This window comes from Oreochromis niloticus, linkage group LG11 (genome assembly GCF_001858045.2).
Source record: "Oreochromis niloticus isolate F11D_XX linkage group LG11, O_niloticus_UMD_NMBU, whole genome shotgun sequence".
NCBI lineage: Eukaryota > Metazoa > Chordata > Actinopteri > Cichliformes > Cichlidae > Oreochromis > Oreochromis niloticus.
Genome location: NC_031976.2, coordinates 15,883,749 through 15,903,431, shown reverse-complemented (window position 1 = coordinate 15,903,431; position 19,683 = coordinate 15,883,749). Strand labels below are relative to the sequence as shown.

The following is a 19,683-nucleotide window of genomic DNA, read 5'->3' as shown; positions in this document are numbered from 1 at the left end:
CTTGGAACTACAGATCACCCAAAGTATTCCCAGTAAACAGTTCTGTATTTACAAATTTCAGTGTAATTCCATAAATGGACACTGTAGTGGCAGTTCCTTATGTTTCCCAAAACATCTAACAAAAAATATACAGAAGATACTGCTGCCCTGTGATAATCTTTTGTACGCAGGCAAAACTGCACTGTGCAAACTTGAAAGTTGCATTGTATAGTTTATTGATCCAGTTTGTAAACCAATAACAAGATCTATTTTTGTTGCTTCATGCTGCTTGTCTCAAATTTAAAAACAAAACAAAAAACACACAAAACCATTGGCCTATCCCAGTGCATGCTGGTCCTATACCAGTCTCTTAATTTATCAAAAATGGCCCTGAAGTTCTTCCTGGCTGACTTGACAAGATAAACAACAAAACGATGAAGTGAGTATTAACCTACAAATAAAAAATTAATTAACCCCAAAATAGAAGTAAACTAACAAAACTTTACATTTTAATATTTTGAAATTTGTTAAAATACAAATGCTCCAACACATGTAATCAAGGACCACGTGGCCATTTTAAGTGGCTGTATCTGTACAGTAAAAGAATCTGATTTCACATTATCAGATGAGTCAATACATTTCAATATGTATACATGATATTAAAAAATCAAATGCATTTGTGTTCTGTTTAGGGAAGAGTTTTACATTGACTCTGCAGAGTCAGAAGTATCAGACCTGGATGAGGCTGTCCTGGCTTCCCCTGAACAAAATGATTCACATGTATGTGTCATGAACAACACCGCCAGAACTGCTGTGGATGTTTTTATGTAGTCGTGATCTCTCTCTCCCTCTCTCTCTCTCTCTCTCTCTCTCTCGCTCTCACCCCCCTCCTTCAGGATGAGATGGACCTTGCTACTGTCCTGAAAGATTTCCAGGAAACGCATCTTGACACCAGCAATTATTGTACAGTAATAGCCCGACGAAGGAAAATCCTACATAGTGCCTGCATGGCACTTTCGAAGTCATATTTTGCCTGGCATAAATTGCCAAACATTGAATTCGTTGGTGAAATGGCCGATGATTATGGAGGCCCAAGGCGGGAATTTTTTCGGTAAGCAAAAGTCCCATCTCTCCCACACAATAATAGAATGTGTGAATGTGTTTTTTGTTGTTGTTGCAAAGATGAAATCACAATTTGACTCAATTTTTTTTTTTCTACCTTTTCCTGCAGCTTACTTATGGTCGAAACTCAGAATTCCCTAGGGATTTTTGAGGGGAAGCCTGGCAGTCTGCTGTTCAGTTATAGCCAGCAGTTGCTGTCGAGCAACAAGTTTTATACGGCTGGTAAACTGATTGCTTGGTCGATAGCACACAATGGGCCAGGGCCACGGTGTATCAATAGACACCTGTTCTGTTTGATGTGTGGCCAGAAGACATCTCTTGATGACTTTGATGTCGAGGTCTTCATGGACTAAGACATTAAACAGAACATAGAAAAGGTAAAGCTGTGTACATGCTGAGGTGTAATTAAATTCAGTGAAACACAATGCATAGCTTGACTCATCAGTTGAATGTCTCAAAATGTAAGTCAACTAGTGAATGCTTCAAACGTATGTATTTATGGAGCTGCCTGATTTTCAAGGTTTCCAACTGCAGCACCCCAGAAGACCTGGCAGACTTGAAAAGTCACCTTGGGGACTGGATTGCAGGCTGTGGTATCCCTGACATCTACACTGCCACACTACTTGATGTTAAGAGGATAAGGGGCGAGATTGTATCTCATTTTGCGTTTCACAGGTGAGAATTTGTTAGAAAATTACAAAGTAGTTTGCTGGTCAGTGCTCGTCTTCCCATTGTGTTCCCCCCTAATAGTTAACACTTAAACAAATCAATCTGCTGAATTGATATTGCAGTTAAGGTAGTGTTGAAATTGACAAAACAAGCCTTTTTCTGTTTTGTTTGACTGTTTTGCTATGTGGTATGAATTGAGAGTACAATCTGTGGTCAACAGGGTTGCCAGCATGATTCAACAGTTTGTTGCCGGTATGGACTCGTGTGGTCAGTTCTGGCAAATGGTGAAGAGATGCTGGAAGCAGTTCCTTCCTGTATTTACAAATGCAGGAAATAAACTTACAAGGAACAGCTTCCAGGATCTCTTCACCATTGGATGGAGTCCAGCTGGAAGTAACAGACGTGAAGAAGAGGAAGCCACCATCTTTCAGTGGGAATGGTGGCTTATGGCCATTCAGGGTGAGTACATAGAATACAACACATGTCTTGGTTCTGTTTGAATTGCTTCAGGCATCTCATGTTAAATACAGTGTCCACAATACAAAATACAGACAACTAAATCTAAACAACACTTGGGTGCAATGAAACCTTTGAACTTTGCAAAATCCACACATTCTTACAGCATATGGGGAAGTTTTTGATTATTTTACCTTTTAGGTAAGTTATTTTAAAGGAAACGACCTACAAATATTTTTGGAAGATTATTTCTTCTGTCATTTCTACCAGATCTTGGTTGTTGAGACTGATAGGATGTAATTTGATTTTCATTGTGATTTCTGTTAACACTAATTTTATTACATGACCACAAACTTCTCTTAACACTAAAATATTTGTATTTAAATTAGTAAAATTTATGATTCCACTGTATTAGCACATCTGAGATTAAGGAAGTGTGTTTGCAGTGTTTAAGACAGGTCTCACCTTTCAAATTGTGTTATTCTGTCTCTTTGAGACAACGGTCATTTGTTAATTAGATGCACTGCCTAAATTGAAGCTTCAGGTATTCCATTGACTATAACGAAACCTCCTGTATATTAGTGTCCTAGGGTAATCGAGTGGTGCAATGACAACACCCACGCAAATGTGACATCACTAGAAAGCCAATGTACTCTTGCAAGGACAGAATGAATAACTTAAAAAAAAAAAACCAAAAAAAAAAACCCATACACATTGCAAAAACAGTCCTTGACATATAGGTCTGACTCGGAGGACCAAAATTAATTTCCAGTCTTAGGAGGGCAGGATTGCTTTGAGTATTTATTTATTTTTAATACAATGCTTTGCAATATTGGGTTGCCTAACAACCTGTTTTTGACTCCAAAATAGTCATTAACTTAACTGCTCTACTATGCAGTCGGGGTGTAACTGATTATAAATCTACACATTGCACCTTATTTAACAGTTGTATGTATTTTAACAGAGCAAGAGGTGGACCACACGTTTGAGGAGCTGCTGGTCTTTATAACTGGGGCTGACTTGCTTCCACCACTGGGGTTCCCACAGTCCTGCAACATAGACTTTTACGATCAGGAGTCAGGGATGCGGCGCATCCCATACGCATCAACGTGCAGCTTATCCCTGTATCTCCCAAGAGGTGTTGCAGATGAAGATCAATTTAAAGATCTTATGAACGATGCATTAAAAGGATCCCTGGGATTTGGAAAGGTGTAGCTGCATACATGAACTGATGCTGGGAAGCTGGGGTTAAAACCTGTGGGCTTTTGGGATGAAGTTATTGTGTTCTTAAGTGGGATCTTAAAGGGGATTGCTCCTGGCACTCAGGCTTCTTAAAGATTAAACATTTTAAAATTGTTTTTACAAATGACTGTTCATTGTGTATATAGTTATATTTATAGTCCAGTTAAGACAACTGGGGTATGCCTGCATCAAGCCATGCAAAATAAGTGGTGTTCAGAAAGTTTCCAGGAAATAGTTCAAATGACAATTCATCTAGAAAGATTGTTGTTTATGTTCAATTATAGTACACTGCATAGAGTGTGTGTGTGGGGGGGGGGTTGTTTTGTTTTTTGTTTTTTTTTTTAAAATTTCTTTATTGTTTTTCAAGATGTACAATAGATGCCAAACAAACTTTGAACTAAAAGACACTGACTTTTGTAAAATAAAAGATTGTAATGTCAGTTCTCATGGTGTCTTGTCTGTTTACAAATTAAAGTTGAGGCTTACCTGTTACTGTCAAATACTGGCATTAGGTTCCATTGACGAGGGCTATGTAGTACAATTATGTGCTTAAGTCCAGGTAAATGGTTCAATGAATTTACCCTCATCTGTTCGCAAACCAAGAACTCAAGAATCCATCTCAACTCACACTTAAAAGTTATGAATTAATGTTACTGCTTTCGAGAACAAAGCAGTTTTAACAAACTGACTTTAAACTTTGGTGTTAACTCTGAGATTGGCACCTGGCCTTTGACTATAACCTGGTTTAAAATCAATTTGAGGACTCTGAACATGTGTCAGTGCTGACCGTGATATTATTTTTGTTAAATTGTTCGAGGGGGCGTTCTATGGAAACATTTAAGACTTCTGCCTAATTTTACATTTATATAGTTTGACATAAACTTTGTAGTGAATTATGTAAATGTGGTAGAATTATGTAAGATGATGGCTGTAAAGCTAGTGTTTTTTGCAAAAAATAACATCAAGATAATGAACACTGGTATTAAAATCATATTTTATACATAAGGCACTAACTGTAATTATCAAAGTAAAGAAAATGATTTGTTAGACTCAGTTTGTTGGTGAACGATGCTTAAAAAGTGTGTAGCAATTCGGACAGTCAATCCAGTGATTGCTTTGCTTTTTCTATGGTCACGGCTTACCTACTTTATTACAGTCATTTGGCTGTACATGACAATATATTTAGCTACAGTTCCTTCTGCTTGTTTAGGTTTCTCCCTGTGTTCTAGGTTCATTCAGCCCAACCTCAAGAAACTTGTCTGCTTGCCTACTGTCATCTCTACAAGCCTCATATTCATGCTGTCTGACTCTGCTGATAAGGAACCAATATCGCTGAAATGAACAGTCGCTTTATAGCCTATATTTTTAAACCTCAGTTCATCCAAAAACGGGATTACACAGTGGTACATATTTATAGATCAAACACTCTAAAAATGAATGTTTTTCATTTTCCCTAATGTGTGTGCACAAAGGACACAGCCACCAGTGCTTCTACAGTGTTTGTTTTTAATTTTAGCTACAGGGTGGTTTTAATAAATGTCACACATGAACTTGTAATCTCTGAAAAATAAGGGGAAAAGGTGAGATTTGAAGTGACTAACTTCAAGATACCTTCAATGCACTAAGTCGGAAGAAGAAAATTAACTCCCCTTTAGCTGCTTAAACCAAAGAGCTTGAAGCAGAGGAAGAGAGTTGTCTTTGTAGAATGTCTGCCAGGTCTATTGAGTTAAGGGAAAAAAGCCAGATCAAAATATGTTCACAACTGTCTACTGACAGTGAAGATGTAAAATGACATAAGGGAATGCCACATATTTCTCTTCTTGTGGTTTCCAAAAACAATTTTAAAAGAGGCTATACACATGACATTTTTTCTACTTAATTTACTCGTGTGTGCCATCCAGAGGGAAATACCTCATAATCAGAATCGCATTAATTGGCAAAGTATATGCGCAAACACATACAAGGAATTAGGTTCCAATTGAGGGCGTCTCTCAAGTACAAAAATGTAAAACACAATCCATCTATGTGTATGGACATACATAAATACACATGCACACAGGTGTATAAACTAACAATATAATACACAATCTAATTCTTTTATACAGAAATTACAGGTTTACAGAAGTTAATACCAAAGAGTGCAGTTGCAGTCTAGCAGTGTGACAGTTCAACCACTTAGGAGGGAGATGGCGAGGGGAAAGAAAATGTTCCTGTGTCAGGTAGTCCTGGTTTGCAGGCTTCTATACTGTCTACCAGAGGGCAGTGGGTCAATAAGTCTATGTCCAGGATGTGAGGGGTCTGATGATTTTCCATGCCTGTTTCCTGGATGGAGGGCAGGGGGTGCCATTACAATTTAAGGCTATTATACAGTGGTATTACTTTAAACTGAGTAAAACGGTATTTTGATAAAAGTTAAGGTCTCCGTTTGTTTCAGAAAAAGCATTCTGTCATTTATTTGCTTTTATTATTTATTCATATGCCCTCCGCGGACCATCTCGGCACTGCGTGGGTGATTATGGCTCCGTGCACACTAAGTGCTGCACACAGGGACAAGGCGCACTAGGTTACGATCAGATCTTCCCTGGGCAGGGAGAGGTGATGAACTGTATGCCACTTTTTCATTGGCATACATTAAGTACAATGTTTTATTGCCTACGGTGGGGCAGGTCACATACTGGGTGAAGGTGGGCAGTGTGGAGTCCAGCGAGACATGATTAAAGTCCCCTGATATTAGAAGAAGAGCTCTCGGAGATTGCGTCTGCAGTCTGCGGACCACAGAGAGTCACAGGCTGCCTCCACGGATGCTAACGGCTAATAGCTCAATGTCTCTGTTGCAGAGTTGTTCTTTCACAGCGATGTGCCCAGGGATACCACAACCGTCTTTAACAAACACTGCCAGCCCCCCTCCTTTCCTCTCACCGCTGTCTCTCGTCTTGTCCGCCCGCAGCAGCTGGAAGCTGGGCAGCCTACTCACAGAGGGAGTACCGGGCAGTGTCGGGGTACTGCCACTGTGACCGGGTTAGCGTCATTAGCTCCTCGATCATATCAGGGAGCGATCTCACATTTACAGTGATTACAGGAAGGAGAGATGGTGTGTAAGGTGTCCTTCTCGGGAGACATCACCCCCGTCTCTTCCCTCACTGGGGACGTAGGGTCTGTCTGCCGGTAGCGCCGCTGCAGGGCGCAGCGCTAACAGGTGATCCCTAATGTAAACAAAGGAGCCATGCGCCGAGTGTCCAAATACGAGAGCTAGCTCTGCTCATTACCTGTTAGCTGCCATAACAGGTAACACAGTTAAGGTTTCATTAAAAAGTATTCTGTCGTTTGTTTGCTTGATCATGCTTTAAACACATCAAAATGCATAGTGGGATTATAATACAAGTCAATACTGTGACAAGCACTGGTACTGAATAGGCAATCACTTAGCAGCAAGGTGAATCGGTGATGCATTAGTGTGGTCTGCACTTCCTCTTCTTTGATTGGGTGAAATGAGTTGAAAGTAATTGGAAGAGGGAACCATGGGGAGTGCCCTGCATAATTTCAATAAAACGCCGTTTTAAACGCCGTTACAGCTGGCACAGAACGCCGTAAAAAACGCTGTTTTTATGCCTCTTTGAACGGCGTTTTCTGCCAAGTGGCGTAAAAAACGGCGTTTCCGTGTGTCTTTGAACGCCGCTTTTTACGTCACTCGGTGCGTTCAGGGCGCCATGTGAGAGTCGGAAAAAACGGCGTTTGTCGAAACAGAACGCCGTTTTTTTCTCGGCGTTTTGAAAAATAAAACGGCGTTTTTTACGCCGTTTCTTAATCAAACGGGTTAGAAAAGTGGCGATTTATGGCACTGATGGCTTGCCATACTAAAGAGCCGCATGCGGCTCCGGAGCCGCGGGTTGCCGACCCCTGGCCCAGACAAACAACACAGTTGCACAGCACAAGTACTGATGATTAGCAACACTATGCTCTTACTTACTTTGTGTCAGAGAGAATCTCATGTGCTCTTCATGCAGCTGAGTACATCAAGTGTTTAAAACAGAAGCTGTACAGGTCTGAGATCAGCAGCTTTCTGAAACACCAAACTGAGGTAGGGGAGACCGGGGATAGTTGTAACGTGGGTCAGTTGTAACACTTCCAATTTCTCCAATCAGGGCTAAGTTTCAAATGATGTGATTCATCCTGTGCATGTGTTACACCGCTGAAACATAGTGCCACACATGCCCAATTCAGTTCTGCTATCACATGTGAAAAATCAGCACATTTTGTCACACACAGACAATTTAACACGAAAAAAAGTAATTTGTATGCCAAAAAGTAAGTTTTTCTACTTTATTTCAATTTCTAGCATTATCTGCTTTGCAGTTAAACTCATCAAACTTAAATTATGTTATTTGTATGTCTATGGGGATATATTCTGTGTAGGTCTTTAGTGCTAATGTTTTAGCCATTGGCTGTAATCTTAGCTAGTTCATGGCTATAGGAGTCTGGGTCAGTTGTAACAGCAACAGTCTGGGTTAGTTGTAACAATAATGCAGATGTTACAACTTACCACACTATTACTTTAACTTATATTAAACAATTTGGGACAACGACATCAGCAGAGAGAGGTTCACTGGTTGCCTTTGTATATGTGGTTAATGCCATTGGCAACACAACCACTCTTTGTGTTCCCACACATACATTATGCAGACCACTGTGTCAGAGATGGACCAGTAGGAAGTATTGGTAGTGGAAATAAATCAGGATGGGTGCAAGAAACAGATTTCCTTATCTTTCTGAAGCACTTTGCAAACCACACCAAGGTAAACCATGATAAAAAGTAATGGAATTGCGATGCTGGTGCACAAAAAATTTTTTTTAGCTTCATTGTTATGTTCAAAAGTTGGTGCAAGAGTTGTAGGTTATAATGCCCACTGAGCCAATGAGGCCAAACTCATGAGACCAACCAAAATTAATCAAATATTTAGTTCCAGAAAATTCCATAATTTGTCTTTTTGGGGGGGTTGGAATATGTTCAATAGCTAGATTTCTGCATTCTGTCACACACACACAGCTATATAAATGGCTCTAAGTGCATTCATGTGTTGAATAAACAAAGATTACATGTTAATGTTTTGTCAGTACCCTTATTTCATTGTGTTACATTTCACCCCAGGATATGTTACAACTAACCCAGACTATGGGGTTAATTGTAACATTTCACTCTTTGTGTTTGAGACCATACCATGCAATGGGTAATTGTGCTGCAGAGAAAATAGCTGCACTATTTAATAGCAGAGACATGTAAATATTTTGCATTAAATTTTGAATCCACTACCTTAAAAGAGCTCCAAGCTACAGACAGAAATGTCAAAAATGTTACAACTATCCCCGGTCTCCCCTACTGCTAATGCTGTTACTGTTAATCCCTGTTACTACTGTTAATTCCTTTGACTTTTGTCTTTAACTTTATCAATAAACCAGCTGCAGCTTTCACTGACAGCACATGTGGTACTTTAACATGTGAACATGTTGGATGATCTGTCTGTTGTCACTGGGTGGTGCTGAGGTCCGAATCTTAGGGCAGCTCCTGTAATCACAAAGAGAACAGAATCATCACAAACTGAAATATAAAGTTTTTGTCTCAAATATGAAATATTTGATTCCTTCCCCCCACCTCCTAGGTCAAGCTGCATGAATTAGTCTGCATCTTAGTGTTTCCTGTTTTACATTGATAATTCCACATCTTGTGTTCAGTGTTAGTTTATTTATCCCAGCTGTGTGCCCATGTGTTTCCATTCTCCCCAATCATCATCTTGTGCATATATTGTGTCTGGTTCCCTGTATCTCTTGTCAGGTTGTGTGCATCTCACTCCATGGTCCAAGTTCCTCGTCCAGGTCCCATGTTCTGTCTTCTCTGCGCTTTGTTTAAGTTTTAGTTTTAGTTTGCCAGGCTTAGTTTGCAAGTCTTGGTTCTTGTTTTGCCTTTCATTTTTAAGTTCTTCCAGCCTTTAATAAATGGCTTACCTTTTGTTTAAAACTACTCTCGCCTTTACGTGTCTGGATTTGGGTCCACCTCTCACGTTACGTTACGATCTGCCATCTCAGATCATGACAGAGAATCTCTCAACTTGTTTTAAGAGATGAAAATACAGACTGCTGTCTTTTTATTTCCCTGTATAAAAGAAAAAGAAAAAAAAGAGTAGAGTGCAAGTGAGCAGTATAGCAGTTTAAACAGCTGTTTTTACCGGTTTATGGTTTTCAATGATGTACTGTACCTCATTCATACGCGTGATGATATCATGTGTGCAGCAGTTAAACAGGAGTATAATCTGTGTGGGCAATAAGCACACAAATTGAAAAAAAAAACAAGTCTGCTCCTGGAAACAATTATTTGCAATCTAAAAGTACTTCAGCAATGGAATAAAACAACCTTACAGAAGTTTCTATCTACTATCCGAAATAAAAAGAAATAAAGCATTTTAATAAAACTGACATTTAGAGCAAATAAGCACACTTGAAACTAAAACAATTCCCAAACAAGTCCCTCAGTAAATTCAGGACTAAAAAAATAACACAGCATAGATGTTAATACAATTTAATGACAAAGACTTAATTATCTAGACTCAAGAAAGCACTGAGTCACAGGTCCTATGAAGCCTTTTCCCTGTTGGTTGCTTTAACTTTGAATAGAAAAAACTACATCAAGCACAAAGGTCACATTATGAGAAACTTTGTGTTAAACAGAGACACATGGATATGGATATGTTATAATGTGCACATGAAGATGTTATTTAAAAAAGGCTTTTACCATATTAGTACAGTATATTTGCAAGACAGATTCTGTACTTTTTTAACTAGTTAAATCTGGTCAGTCTGGTCACCTGTCTAAAAACTAGTCAGTCATTCAAGTTAACTAAATGAAATTGAAAGTATGCAGAGTTTAACTATTTGAAATTGAGACTGAAAGGCTGACCGCAATTATGATTACCTGCTTTCATAGGATCTCAGAAAAAGCATTACAGAGAAGCACAATGCTTAAAACAGCACTTCTAATGACCTGCGTGTTCATCACTGAGACAATTTATTTACAAATGGAGCAAAAGATCACTGTTACCACCCCAAAACCGTGTTAAGTCATTTTTAAACTTTAACTTTATTCTTCTTCAGCCATTTGGAAACTCTAAAAATGTGCTAATAAATAAATGGATACATAATGCATAAAGCAAAGAAAGGAAAAAGAGAAACTTACATTTCGTCAACTTTTATCACTTCTGAAAGCAGAAGGAAGGAGTGGTTTGAAGGAGAAGATCAACCCCTCAAGTCCCGCCCCTTCTTATCAGGACTACTTGTAACCTGAGTAGAAACCAAACTAAAACTCATTGGTTTCTGACCATCACACAATGCATATCCTTGTGTTGATCCTTGGTACTGTGCTGCTTCCTGCAGGCGAGTTTTTTGTTCCGGTTTTTGTTCTTTAGTTTTTTTGTTTCCAAGAAAGTACATATTAATTTTCTGTTCCATTTTTATTCTTAATGCTTTTACAATGCGTTGTTACACTCTCGTAAACACCAGTCTACATCTTACAAATAAATGTACTACTTCCTATAGTACATTTATTTGTGGACATAGAAAAAAAACTTTTAAAATTCATTTCAGTGAATGTATTAGAATTTGTCCATGCTTTGTAGACAAAAAAAGTTGATTTAACTTTTCTTTATCTTTGAATGTTTCTTGTTTAATCAGCCTGTGCATTGCAGTGTTATGAATGCATACCAGGACTATCTCTAAACTGCACTGAGACAACAAAAGAATGTCCTTCCAATACTCAGTGTGGTTCATTCAGAATAATTTCATATGCAGGTATGATATTTTATAGTTACTTATTTTATTCTGTTTTGAACTTGTTCAGTTTTCAATGTTCCTCTTCAATGGTTGCAGGTGGTACAGATCTCACTGATGTTAAAATGAAAATGTGCGCTCTGGCTGAAGAGTGCAGTGAGGCCTCAGTCAACCTTGGAGTTGCCCAAGCTGTAATTACTAGCAAGTGCTGCACCTCTGATCTTTGCAACACTCAAGATGCCCCTGGTAATTTACACCATGATTCTTGGTATTTTAAAATGGTACTTGATGTTGTTGAAACTCAAATTTTGTTTTATGAGCAATTCATTTGTGTCTCGTGTTCATTTGGGTCTCGTGAGTGAAGAAAGAGACACGGCAGCAGTTTTTACCTTGAACCTTAAACTTGAACCTGCCTATTTAAAAAATGTTTAAAAAAGTTGAGTAATAAGAGAAATCGATCATGATAATAATAACAAGTTAAAGATGAAGTTTAAATAAATAACAAAAACTTAAAAGCAGGAAATGAATCCATAAACTATACAATAAAAAGGTTTAATTAGATAGGACACATTTAAAAAATAAAAGCAGAGATTTTGAACTACAAGAGTGAAACATAAGTAAGAAATGGCAACGCCCATCTTTGCACCGTTTAAAGAAGAAGAACCAGCACCTTCCAGCATTATGAGATAGCTCAAAGATTTTCTAAAGAACTTTTGCCTTGATTTTTTAAAAATCAAGGCAAAAGGTAAATGGATGCAAATAACTTTGTTGTTTGCAAAACTTGTGCATAGGATTTTAAAATTGACAATTTATATTTGCGTTTAAAGTTATGAAATATGATTCATTAAACATGTTTGTGGTTGTTACAGTAAAAATATAACTTTTTCTACTCTGATTTTATGTTTTTTGTCTGATTTTAGATCAATTGTGTTAATACAGTATATCAAAATAAAAACATAACTGTAAATTCAGACACGTGAGGTTGTGCCGAAAAGGATGATACTGTGGAGGTAAGCATTACGACACAGAGCTCTCAGTTCACACTCCTTCTTTATTTGTCTCCAACATCAACTGGACATATCGCGCCACAAAACAGAAGAACACACTTCCTCAACACTGGGTGTGAGTGGAGCCCTCTAGTGGTCCACCACACATGCCCCCTCCGAACACCCAGCAGAACTAGTCCAGGACCCGGGGCCTAAGCAAACGGCCGGAACGGCTGAACCGGGGGGGTGGGGAACTGACAGAGGGCAACCCAGCCCGGAAGCGAGGCTGGCACTGGCGGTCAGAAAAAGCTGCAGACGACTTGGACTCCGGTGATTGTGGATCACTCCTGGGGGAAAAAACAGAATCCAGCAGCCCGGTGGCAGGTGGGCGGCCGCGACGAGGGGCCTGGGCCGGGACCACCTGATCCTCTTGCATAACATGTGCAGGCTTAAGTCTGTCAACAGAGACAACCTCTTGCCGACCGCCAAAGTCCAAAATGAAATGTTTGTTGCCTGGTTTAAGAACCCTGTACGGCCCGTCATATGGGGACGCAGCGGAGTCCTATGGGCATCGTGCCTGACGAAAACGAAACAAGCAGAGTCCAACGAACTCGGAACAAAAGTGTCAGGCAGGCAGTGGTGCACGGGACCAGGAACAGGAAACGAGCCTTTCGGGGGGCGAAAAGGCAACAAAGAGGGATCAAAACATGGGGGAGGGCTCTCAGGCAAGAATTCCCCGGGGACCCGGAGGGGCTGGCCGAGGACCAGTTCAGCCGGGGAAACCCCGAGGTCTTCTTTAACCGCGCTACGCAATCCCAGCAAAACCCACGGAAGACGGTCGACCCAGTCGCCACCTGTTAAGGAAGCCCGGAGCGCGGCCTTAAGAGACCGGTGAAACCTTTCGCACATCCCGTTAGCTTGCGGGTGGTATGCTGTGGTGCGGTGGACCTTGACCCCCAAGCCGTCAGCCATAGCAGACCAAAGCTCAGAAACAAACTGTGGGCCCCTGTCCGAGGTAATGTCAGCAGGGGGACCGAAACGGGAAACCCACGTCGACAAAAACGCTCTGGCCACCGTCGCCGCTGTCGTGGACGCCAGTGGCACCACCTCCGGCCACCTGGTTGTGCGGTCCACCACAGTCAAAAGGTGCGTGAAACCCTGTGACTGCGGCAAGGGACCAACCAGGTCCACATGAACGTGATCGAAACGCCGACCGGGGATACGGAAAGGTTCGAGGGGTGCCTGCGTGTGCCGGTGGATTTTTGAGCGTTGGCATGGGACACAAACCGCCGCCCATTCTTTCACCGTCTTGCGAAGGCCCGGCCAAACGAACCTGGCGCTGACCAGCTTGACCGAGGCCCGGACGCCGGGATGAGAGAGGGCATGCACCGAGTCAAAAACACGACGACGCCACGAAAGGGGAACCACCGGGCGGGGGCGGCCGGTAGAAACGTCGCAAAGAAGGCGCGGACCGCCGTCCCACACCGGGGTGTCCTCCAGCACGAGGCCCGTTTTCATTGACTGAAGCGCCAGGATGTCCGGGTCAGCATGCTGCTCGGCGGCCATGGCAGCGTAGTCGACGCCGACATACACTGGAGAAACCAACACACGTGACAGACAGTCAGCGACGTGATTGGACTTACCAGCCACGTGCTGAATGTCTGTGGTAAACTCCGAAATGGCCGCCAACTGGCGCTGCTGGCGTGCGCTCCATGGGTCAGAGACCTTGGACATCGCAAACGTCAAAGGTTTGTGGTCAACGTACGCAGTAAAGTTGCGACCCTCGAGGAAAAAACGAAAATGCCGTGTCGCGAGGTGCAGGGCTAGCAACTCCCTGTCAAAAACACTGTACTTGCGTTCGGCATCCCGGAGCGTACGACTGAAAAAGGCGAGCGGTTGCCAGAGACCTGAAACCCGCTGTTCCAACACCCCACCCACTGCCACGTCGGACGCGTCGGTGGTCAACGCGATCTCCGCCGACGGGAGCGGGTGTGCCAGCAGGGCGGCGTCAGCCAGCGCAGACTTGGCTGCGGAAAACGCATGGATGCGTTCCGGCAGCCAGTCAACCGGATCTTTGGCTGTTTTACCTTTTAAGGCAGCATAGAGTGGCTGCAGCAGGTGGGCAGCTCTGGGGAGAAAGCGGTTGTAAAAATTTATCATCCCCAAGAACTCCTGCAACGCTTTAACCGACGTGGGGCGTGGAAAAGCTGAAACGGCCTGGACTCTGTCGGGCAACGGAACCACACCTTCAGCGGAAATGCGGTGCCCGAGGAAATCCAGAACAGGCAACCCAAACTGGCACTTGGAAGGGTTGATGATCAGGCCGTGCGCTGCCAAACGCTGGAAAACCTGGCGCAGATGGGACTCGTGCTGGCTCGCTGAGCAGCTGGCCACCAATATATCGTCCAGATAAACAAAAACGAACGGCAGCCCACGCAAAACTGAGTCCATCAGCCGCTGAAAGGTCTGGGCGGCACCTTTCAGGCCAAACGGCATGCGCAAAAACTCGAACAAGCCGAAGGGGGTAATGACAGCGGTCTTAGGGACGTCTTCGGCGCGCACGGGAACCTGGTGATACCCCCGCACCAAGTCAATTTTAGAGAAAATCGACATTCCGGCGAGGTTGGCAGAAAAATCCTGAATGTGGGGGATGGGGTAACGGTCATTCTCCGTGGCATTATTTAAACGGCGGAAATCTCCGCACGGCCGCCACCGACCGTCTGATTTGGGCACCATGTGAAGCGGAGAGGCCCATGCACTGTTCGAACGCTGTACAATGCCAAGGCGCTCCATGGCTGCAAACTCTTCCCGAGCGACGGACAGTTTCGCGGGGTCGAGGCGGCGCGCGCGCGCGAACACCGGGGGCCCGACCGTGGGAATATAATGCTCAACCCCATGCTTCGTTACCGCGCCAGAGAAATCAGGGACAGACAGCGATGGAAACTCTGAAAGCAAACGCTGAAAAGCATCCCCGGAGGTCACTACATTAGCCCGAATTAGGGGTTCGGCGGCCCGTGTAAAACATGGCAGCGAAGAAAACGAAAGAGCATCAATTAAACATCTGTTAGCAACATCGACAAGCAGTCCGTGAGCGCACAGAAAATCAGCACCTAAAATAGGTACAGAGCTAGCGGCAACAACAAAGTTCCACTGGAAATCCCGGCCATGAAAACAAACAGTCACCAACCTTTCCCCAAACGTTTTGATGGGAGAGCCATTAGCTGCCATGAGCTGCGGCCCACAGTTCGCTGCTAGTCCGTCGGCAGCGGTAGGGGGAAGGAGGCTCTTCTGGGAGCCGGAGTCCACGAGAAAACGTCTCCCGGAGCGCGAGTCCTCTATGAAGAGCAGCCTCTCTGTATTGCCAGCGGTCGCGGCTGCTACGGCGCGCTGGCGGGTCCATTTCCCTGGGCCGAGAAAGCGCAAGGCGGCAGGCAGCGACGCGCTCTGTCGCCAAATCGCTGATGGTAGAAACAGATGTTCTTGCCGCCGTGCCGGCGTGTAGCAATCCCTGCCGTCAGCAAGGGGCGGATGCTCTGGGGGAGGCAGGTGGTGGCGTGGAAGGCGTCGCCGGCGAGTCCGTAGCCACGGCGTGAACGTTGAAAGTGCGGCTAGTCAGGAGAATGCGATCCGCTTCTTCAGCCAGGGAGCGATAATCCTTCGCAGGCAGAAGCGGGGAGTTTGCGAGGACGGCTCTCACGGCGGCCGGTAGCTGGCGGAGGAAGAGGTGGGCGAAGAGGAATCCCCCGTCATCCGGCCCGAGCAACGACAGCATGTTCTCCATGAGCTCGAGCGCGGTACCGCCACCCAAGCCTGACAGGTTGAGGAGCTTTTCGGCTCGTTCAGCGTCGGAGAGGGCATAGCGCCGAAGAAGCAGCTCTTTAAGGGCGGCGTATTTCCCTTGGGCGGGTGGGTCCCGGAGGAGCGGCATCGCGCGGCGGGTGGCCAGCGGGTCGAGTGAGGCCACCACATGGTGATACTTCGTGTCGTCAGCCGAGATGCCGCGAAGGGCGAACTGAGCCTCCACGTGCACGAACCATGACGGGGGGTCATGGAGCCAAAAGTCCGGCAGTTTCAGCGCCACAGCGAACGTAGCTGCAACAGGAGGCGGAGGTCCGGCGGCCGCCGATGCCTCCAAAGCGGAGTCTGCGTTATCTGCGGCCCGTTGCATGCTCGAGTCAGGGGTCACCAATGTGGAGGTAAGCATTACGACACAGAGCTCTCAGTTCACACTCCTTCTTTATTTGTCTCCAACATCAACTGGACATATCGCGCCACAAAACAGAAGAACACACTTCCTCAACACTGGGTGTGAGTGGAGCCCTCTAGTGGTCCACCACAATACCAAACAAGGCAAAGTAAATAGTTTTTAAAGGTAAAATGTAGAGGGAAAATCAAAAGTAGTTAAAAATGGCCAATTATACCCTGGACCCCAGAGGTTTAAACGTTTTTTAAAAGTAACGCAATAGTTACTTTTCAAGTAATTAATTACTTTTAGAATATTGTAACTCAGTTACTAACTCAGTTACTTTTTTGAAGAAGTAACTAGTAAATATAATTAATTACTTTTTCAAAGTAACTTGCCCAACACTGATCAGCACTAAGAGAGTAGCTTTGTGATTCCTTGGAATTCATACGGACAGCAAGGCATGAACAAAAATGGAAAGATTTAAAAACCACACTGACAACTCGCCCAGTGCTTGCATATTATGATCCAACAAAAGTTTGAAAATCTCAACAGATGCCTCAAAGGATGGGCTTGGAGCTGTCTTACTTCAAGCTGAGGAGGGGAGCTGAAAACCAGTTGCTTATGCTTCTAGATCCATGACTTAGGCTACGTTCACACTGCAGGTCTTAATGCTCAGTTCGGATTTTTTGATCAAATCCGATTTTTTTGTCTGCTTGTTCACACTACAAATAAAATGTGACAGCAAACGTGCTCTAGTGTGAACCCTCAAAGCGGCCCGCATGCGCAAAAGAAGACGTCACACACAACGCGCTCTGTTTAGACCCAGACCAAACAGTATTGTTTGACTGATGGCCTTAATATAAAGACTTGTTTCGGACTTTGTTTCCCAATTTTGCTTTAAGTTATAAAGATATTTTGTTATTTACAAATGGCCAAATAATTATACTTATTGCTGTTTTAGAGAGGAGCGGTGCTTCAAAGGATAGTTGCAGATTTCCGTCAGATTATAAGGTACAAATAAAATGTTCACGTTTCTCCAATGTTGTCTTCCAAACAGTTACACTGGATGGCCAGGAAGCTTTCGCGATGTCTTATCGGGCGCTTCTCCGGCGCTGATAATTGGCGTCTGTCTTGTGTCAGTGACGTAAAAGACGGATTTAATGGGACATGACCATTCAAACAGCAGTCGCTTTCTAAAACATCAGATATGTATCGGATTCAGTACCACATACGAAAGTGACCCAGATCGGATTTGAAAATATCGGATTTGTGCCGTTCACACTGTCATAGCATGATCGGATATGGGTCGCATAGGGTCAAAAAAGTCGGATTTGATGCGCTTTCGCCTGCAGTGTGAACGTAGCCTAAGGCTCAAACCAAATATGCTCAGATTGAGAAAGAATGTCTTGAGCTGGCATACAGACTGGATATTTTTCACCACTGTGTTTATGGTCTTCCTACCTTTACAGTTGGCACAGGTCATCGTCCTCTTGTGTCAATCATTAAAAACATTTGAATGAGATGTCCCAGAGGATTCAGCGTCTCATCATGAAACTGCAGAGGTATAGTTTTGACTTGATATACACACCAGGCAAGCATTTAGCTCCACTGAAAGATTTCAATTTCAGTTTCAGTTTTATTCATTTATACAGAGCCAAATCACAACAGCAGTCACCTCAAGGTGCTTTGAATTGTAAGGCAGACCCTATAATAATACATACAGAGAAAAACCCAACAATCATATGACACCCTATGAGCAAGCACTTTGGTGACAGTGGGAAGGAAAAACTCCCTTTTAGCAGGAAGAAACCTCCGGCAGAACCAGGCTCAGGGAGGGGCGGCCATCTGCTGCAACTGGTTGGCATGAGAGAAGGATAAAAAGACATGCTGTGGAAGAGAGACAGAGAGCAGGATTTTGAATTCAATTCTGAATTTAACAGGGAGCCAATGAAGGGAAGCATATATAGGAGAAACATGCCCTCTCGCTCTAGACCTTGTCAGTACTCTTGCGGCAGCATTTTGGATTAACTGAAGGTTTTTCAGGGAGTTTTTAGGACTTCTCGATAATAATGAATTACAGTAGTCCAGCCTAAAAGTAATAAATGCATGAACTACCGTATTTTTCAGACCATAACGTGCACCGGATCATAAGGCAGATTAAGCGAAACCAAACAGTCAGATAAGTCAAACTTTACTCAACTGTGCTTTGATGAGCTCTGAAACCTGACTGAAAATCTTCAAATAAGTCATTCCTCTGCAGATGATCTGTTAGCTGTTTGACAACTACTCTTTCAAGACGTTTTCATATGAAAGGAATTTTAGAGATTGGCATATAATTAGAAGTAGATGATCATGTTAATATTATAGTGAAGTCTCTACCAGTGTCGGATGCAAAGATAAAACAGAGTATGCTGCATCTAAAGTATCTGAGGAGGCAGCTGCAAACAAGGAGCTACAAACAGTGATGGAACATATGCAAGGAGACTGGCCCAAAGGGTCCTGTTCAAAGTATTATCATGTTAGATCAGAACTTAGTGTGGCAAATGGACTGCTGTTTGAGAGCCAATGGCTTTGTGATATCACGTAGTCTGAGACAGGTGATACTATAAAGGATACATGAGGGGCACCCGGGAATAGAAAAGTGTAAAAGAAGGGCTAGAGACACTGTGTGCTGCCCTGGTATAAATAGGGATATGGACAACAAGATAGGAAAGTGTGAAGTAAGAAGTTTCAGCACAGACACGCAAGGGAACCCATGACGATTCCTGAACTTCCTACAGAACCATGGAGGAAAGTAGTGACAGATTTGTTTCATTCTAATTGGAAGGACTATCTCTTGGTAATAGATTATTATTCCAACTTTCCTGAGATTGCTGTGCTTACAAGTACAACTACTAATAATCTAATCACACATGTGAAGTCCCTTTGCCAGGCATGGAATATCAGAAACGGTCCTTGCTGCCAGTCCTTGCTATAACTGCAAGGAATGGCTCCACTTTGCAAGAGAATATGGTTAAGTCCTCAACATCCAAAGGCAAATGGCAAGGGTGAAAAAGGAGTGCATATCATCAAGCAGCTTCTGAAGAAGACTACAGACAGTCAGTCAGATGCTTATTTAGCTCTGTTGAGTTACAGAACTGCTACTCTTGACTGTAGTTTATCCCCTGCAGAACTGCTGATGAGTCAAAAGCTACGCACAACTTTGCCCTGCTGTACAGAGAGCAAGCAGAG

General features: G+C 43.2%; 1 long non-coding RNA gene across 1 annotated transcript; it reads left to right on the top strand.

The window, feature by feature from the left end:
- Nucleotides 1-9,300: 9,300 nt before the first annotated feature.
- LOC109204167 (uncharacterized) lies at nt 9,301-11,488 on the top strand. Its single transcript, XR_002063722.2, has 3 exons — nt 9,301-9,336; nt 11,185-11,301; nt 11,380-11,488. It is a non-coding gene; the product is annotated as an uncharacterized LOC109204167 (long non-coding RNA).
- The last annotated feature ends 8,195 nt before the right edge of the window (nt 11,489-19,683 follow it).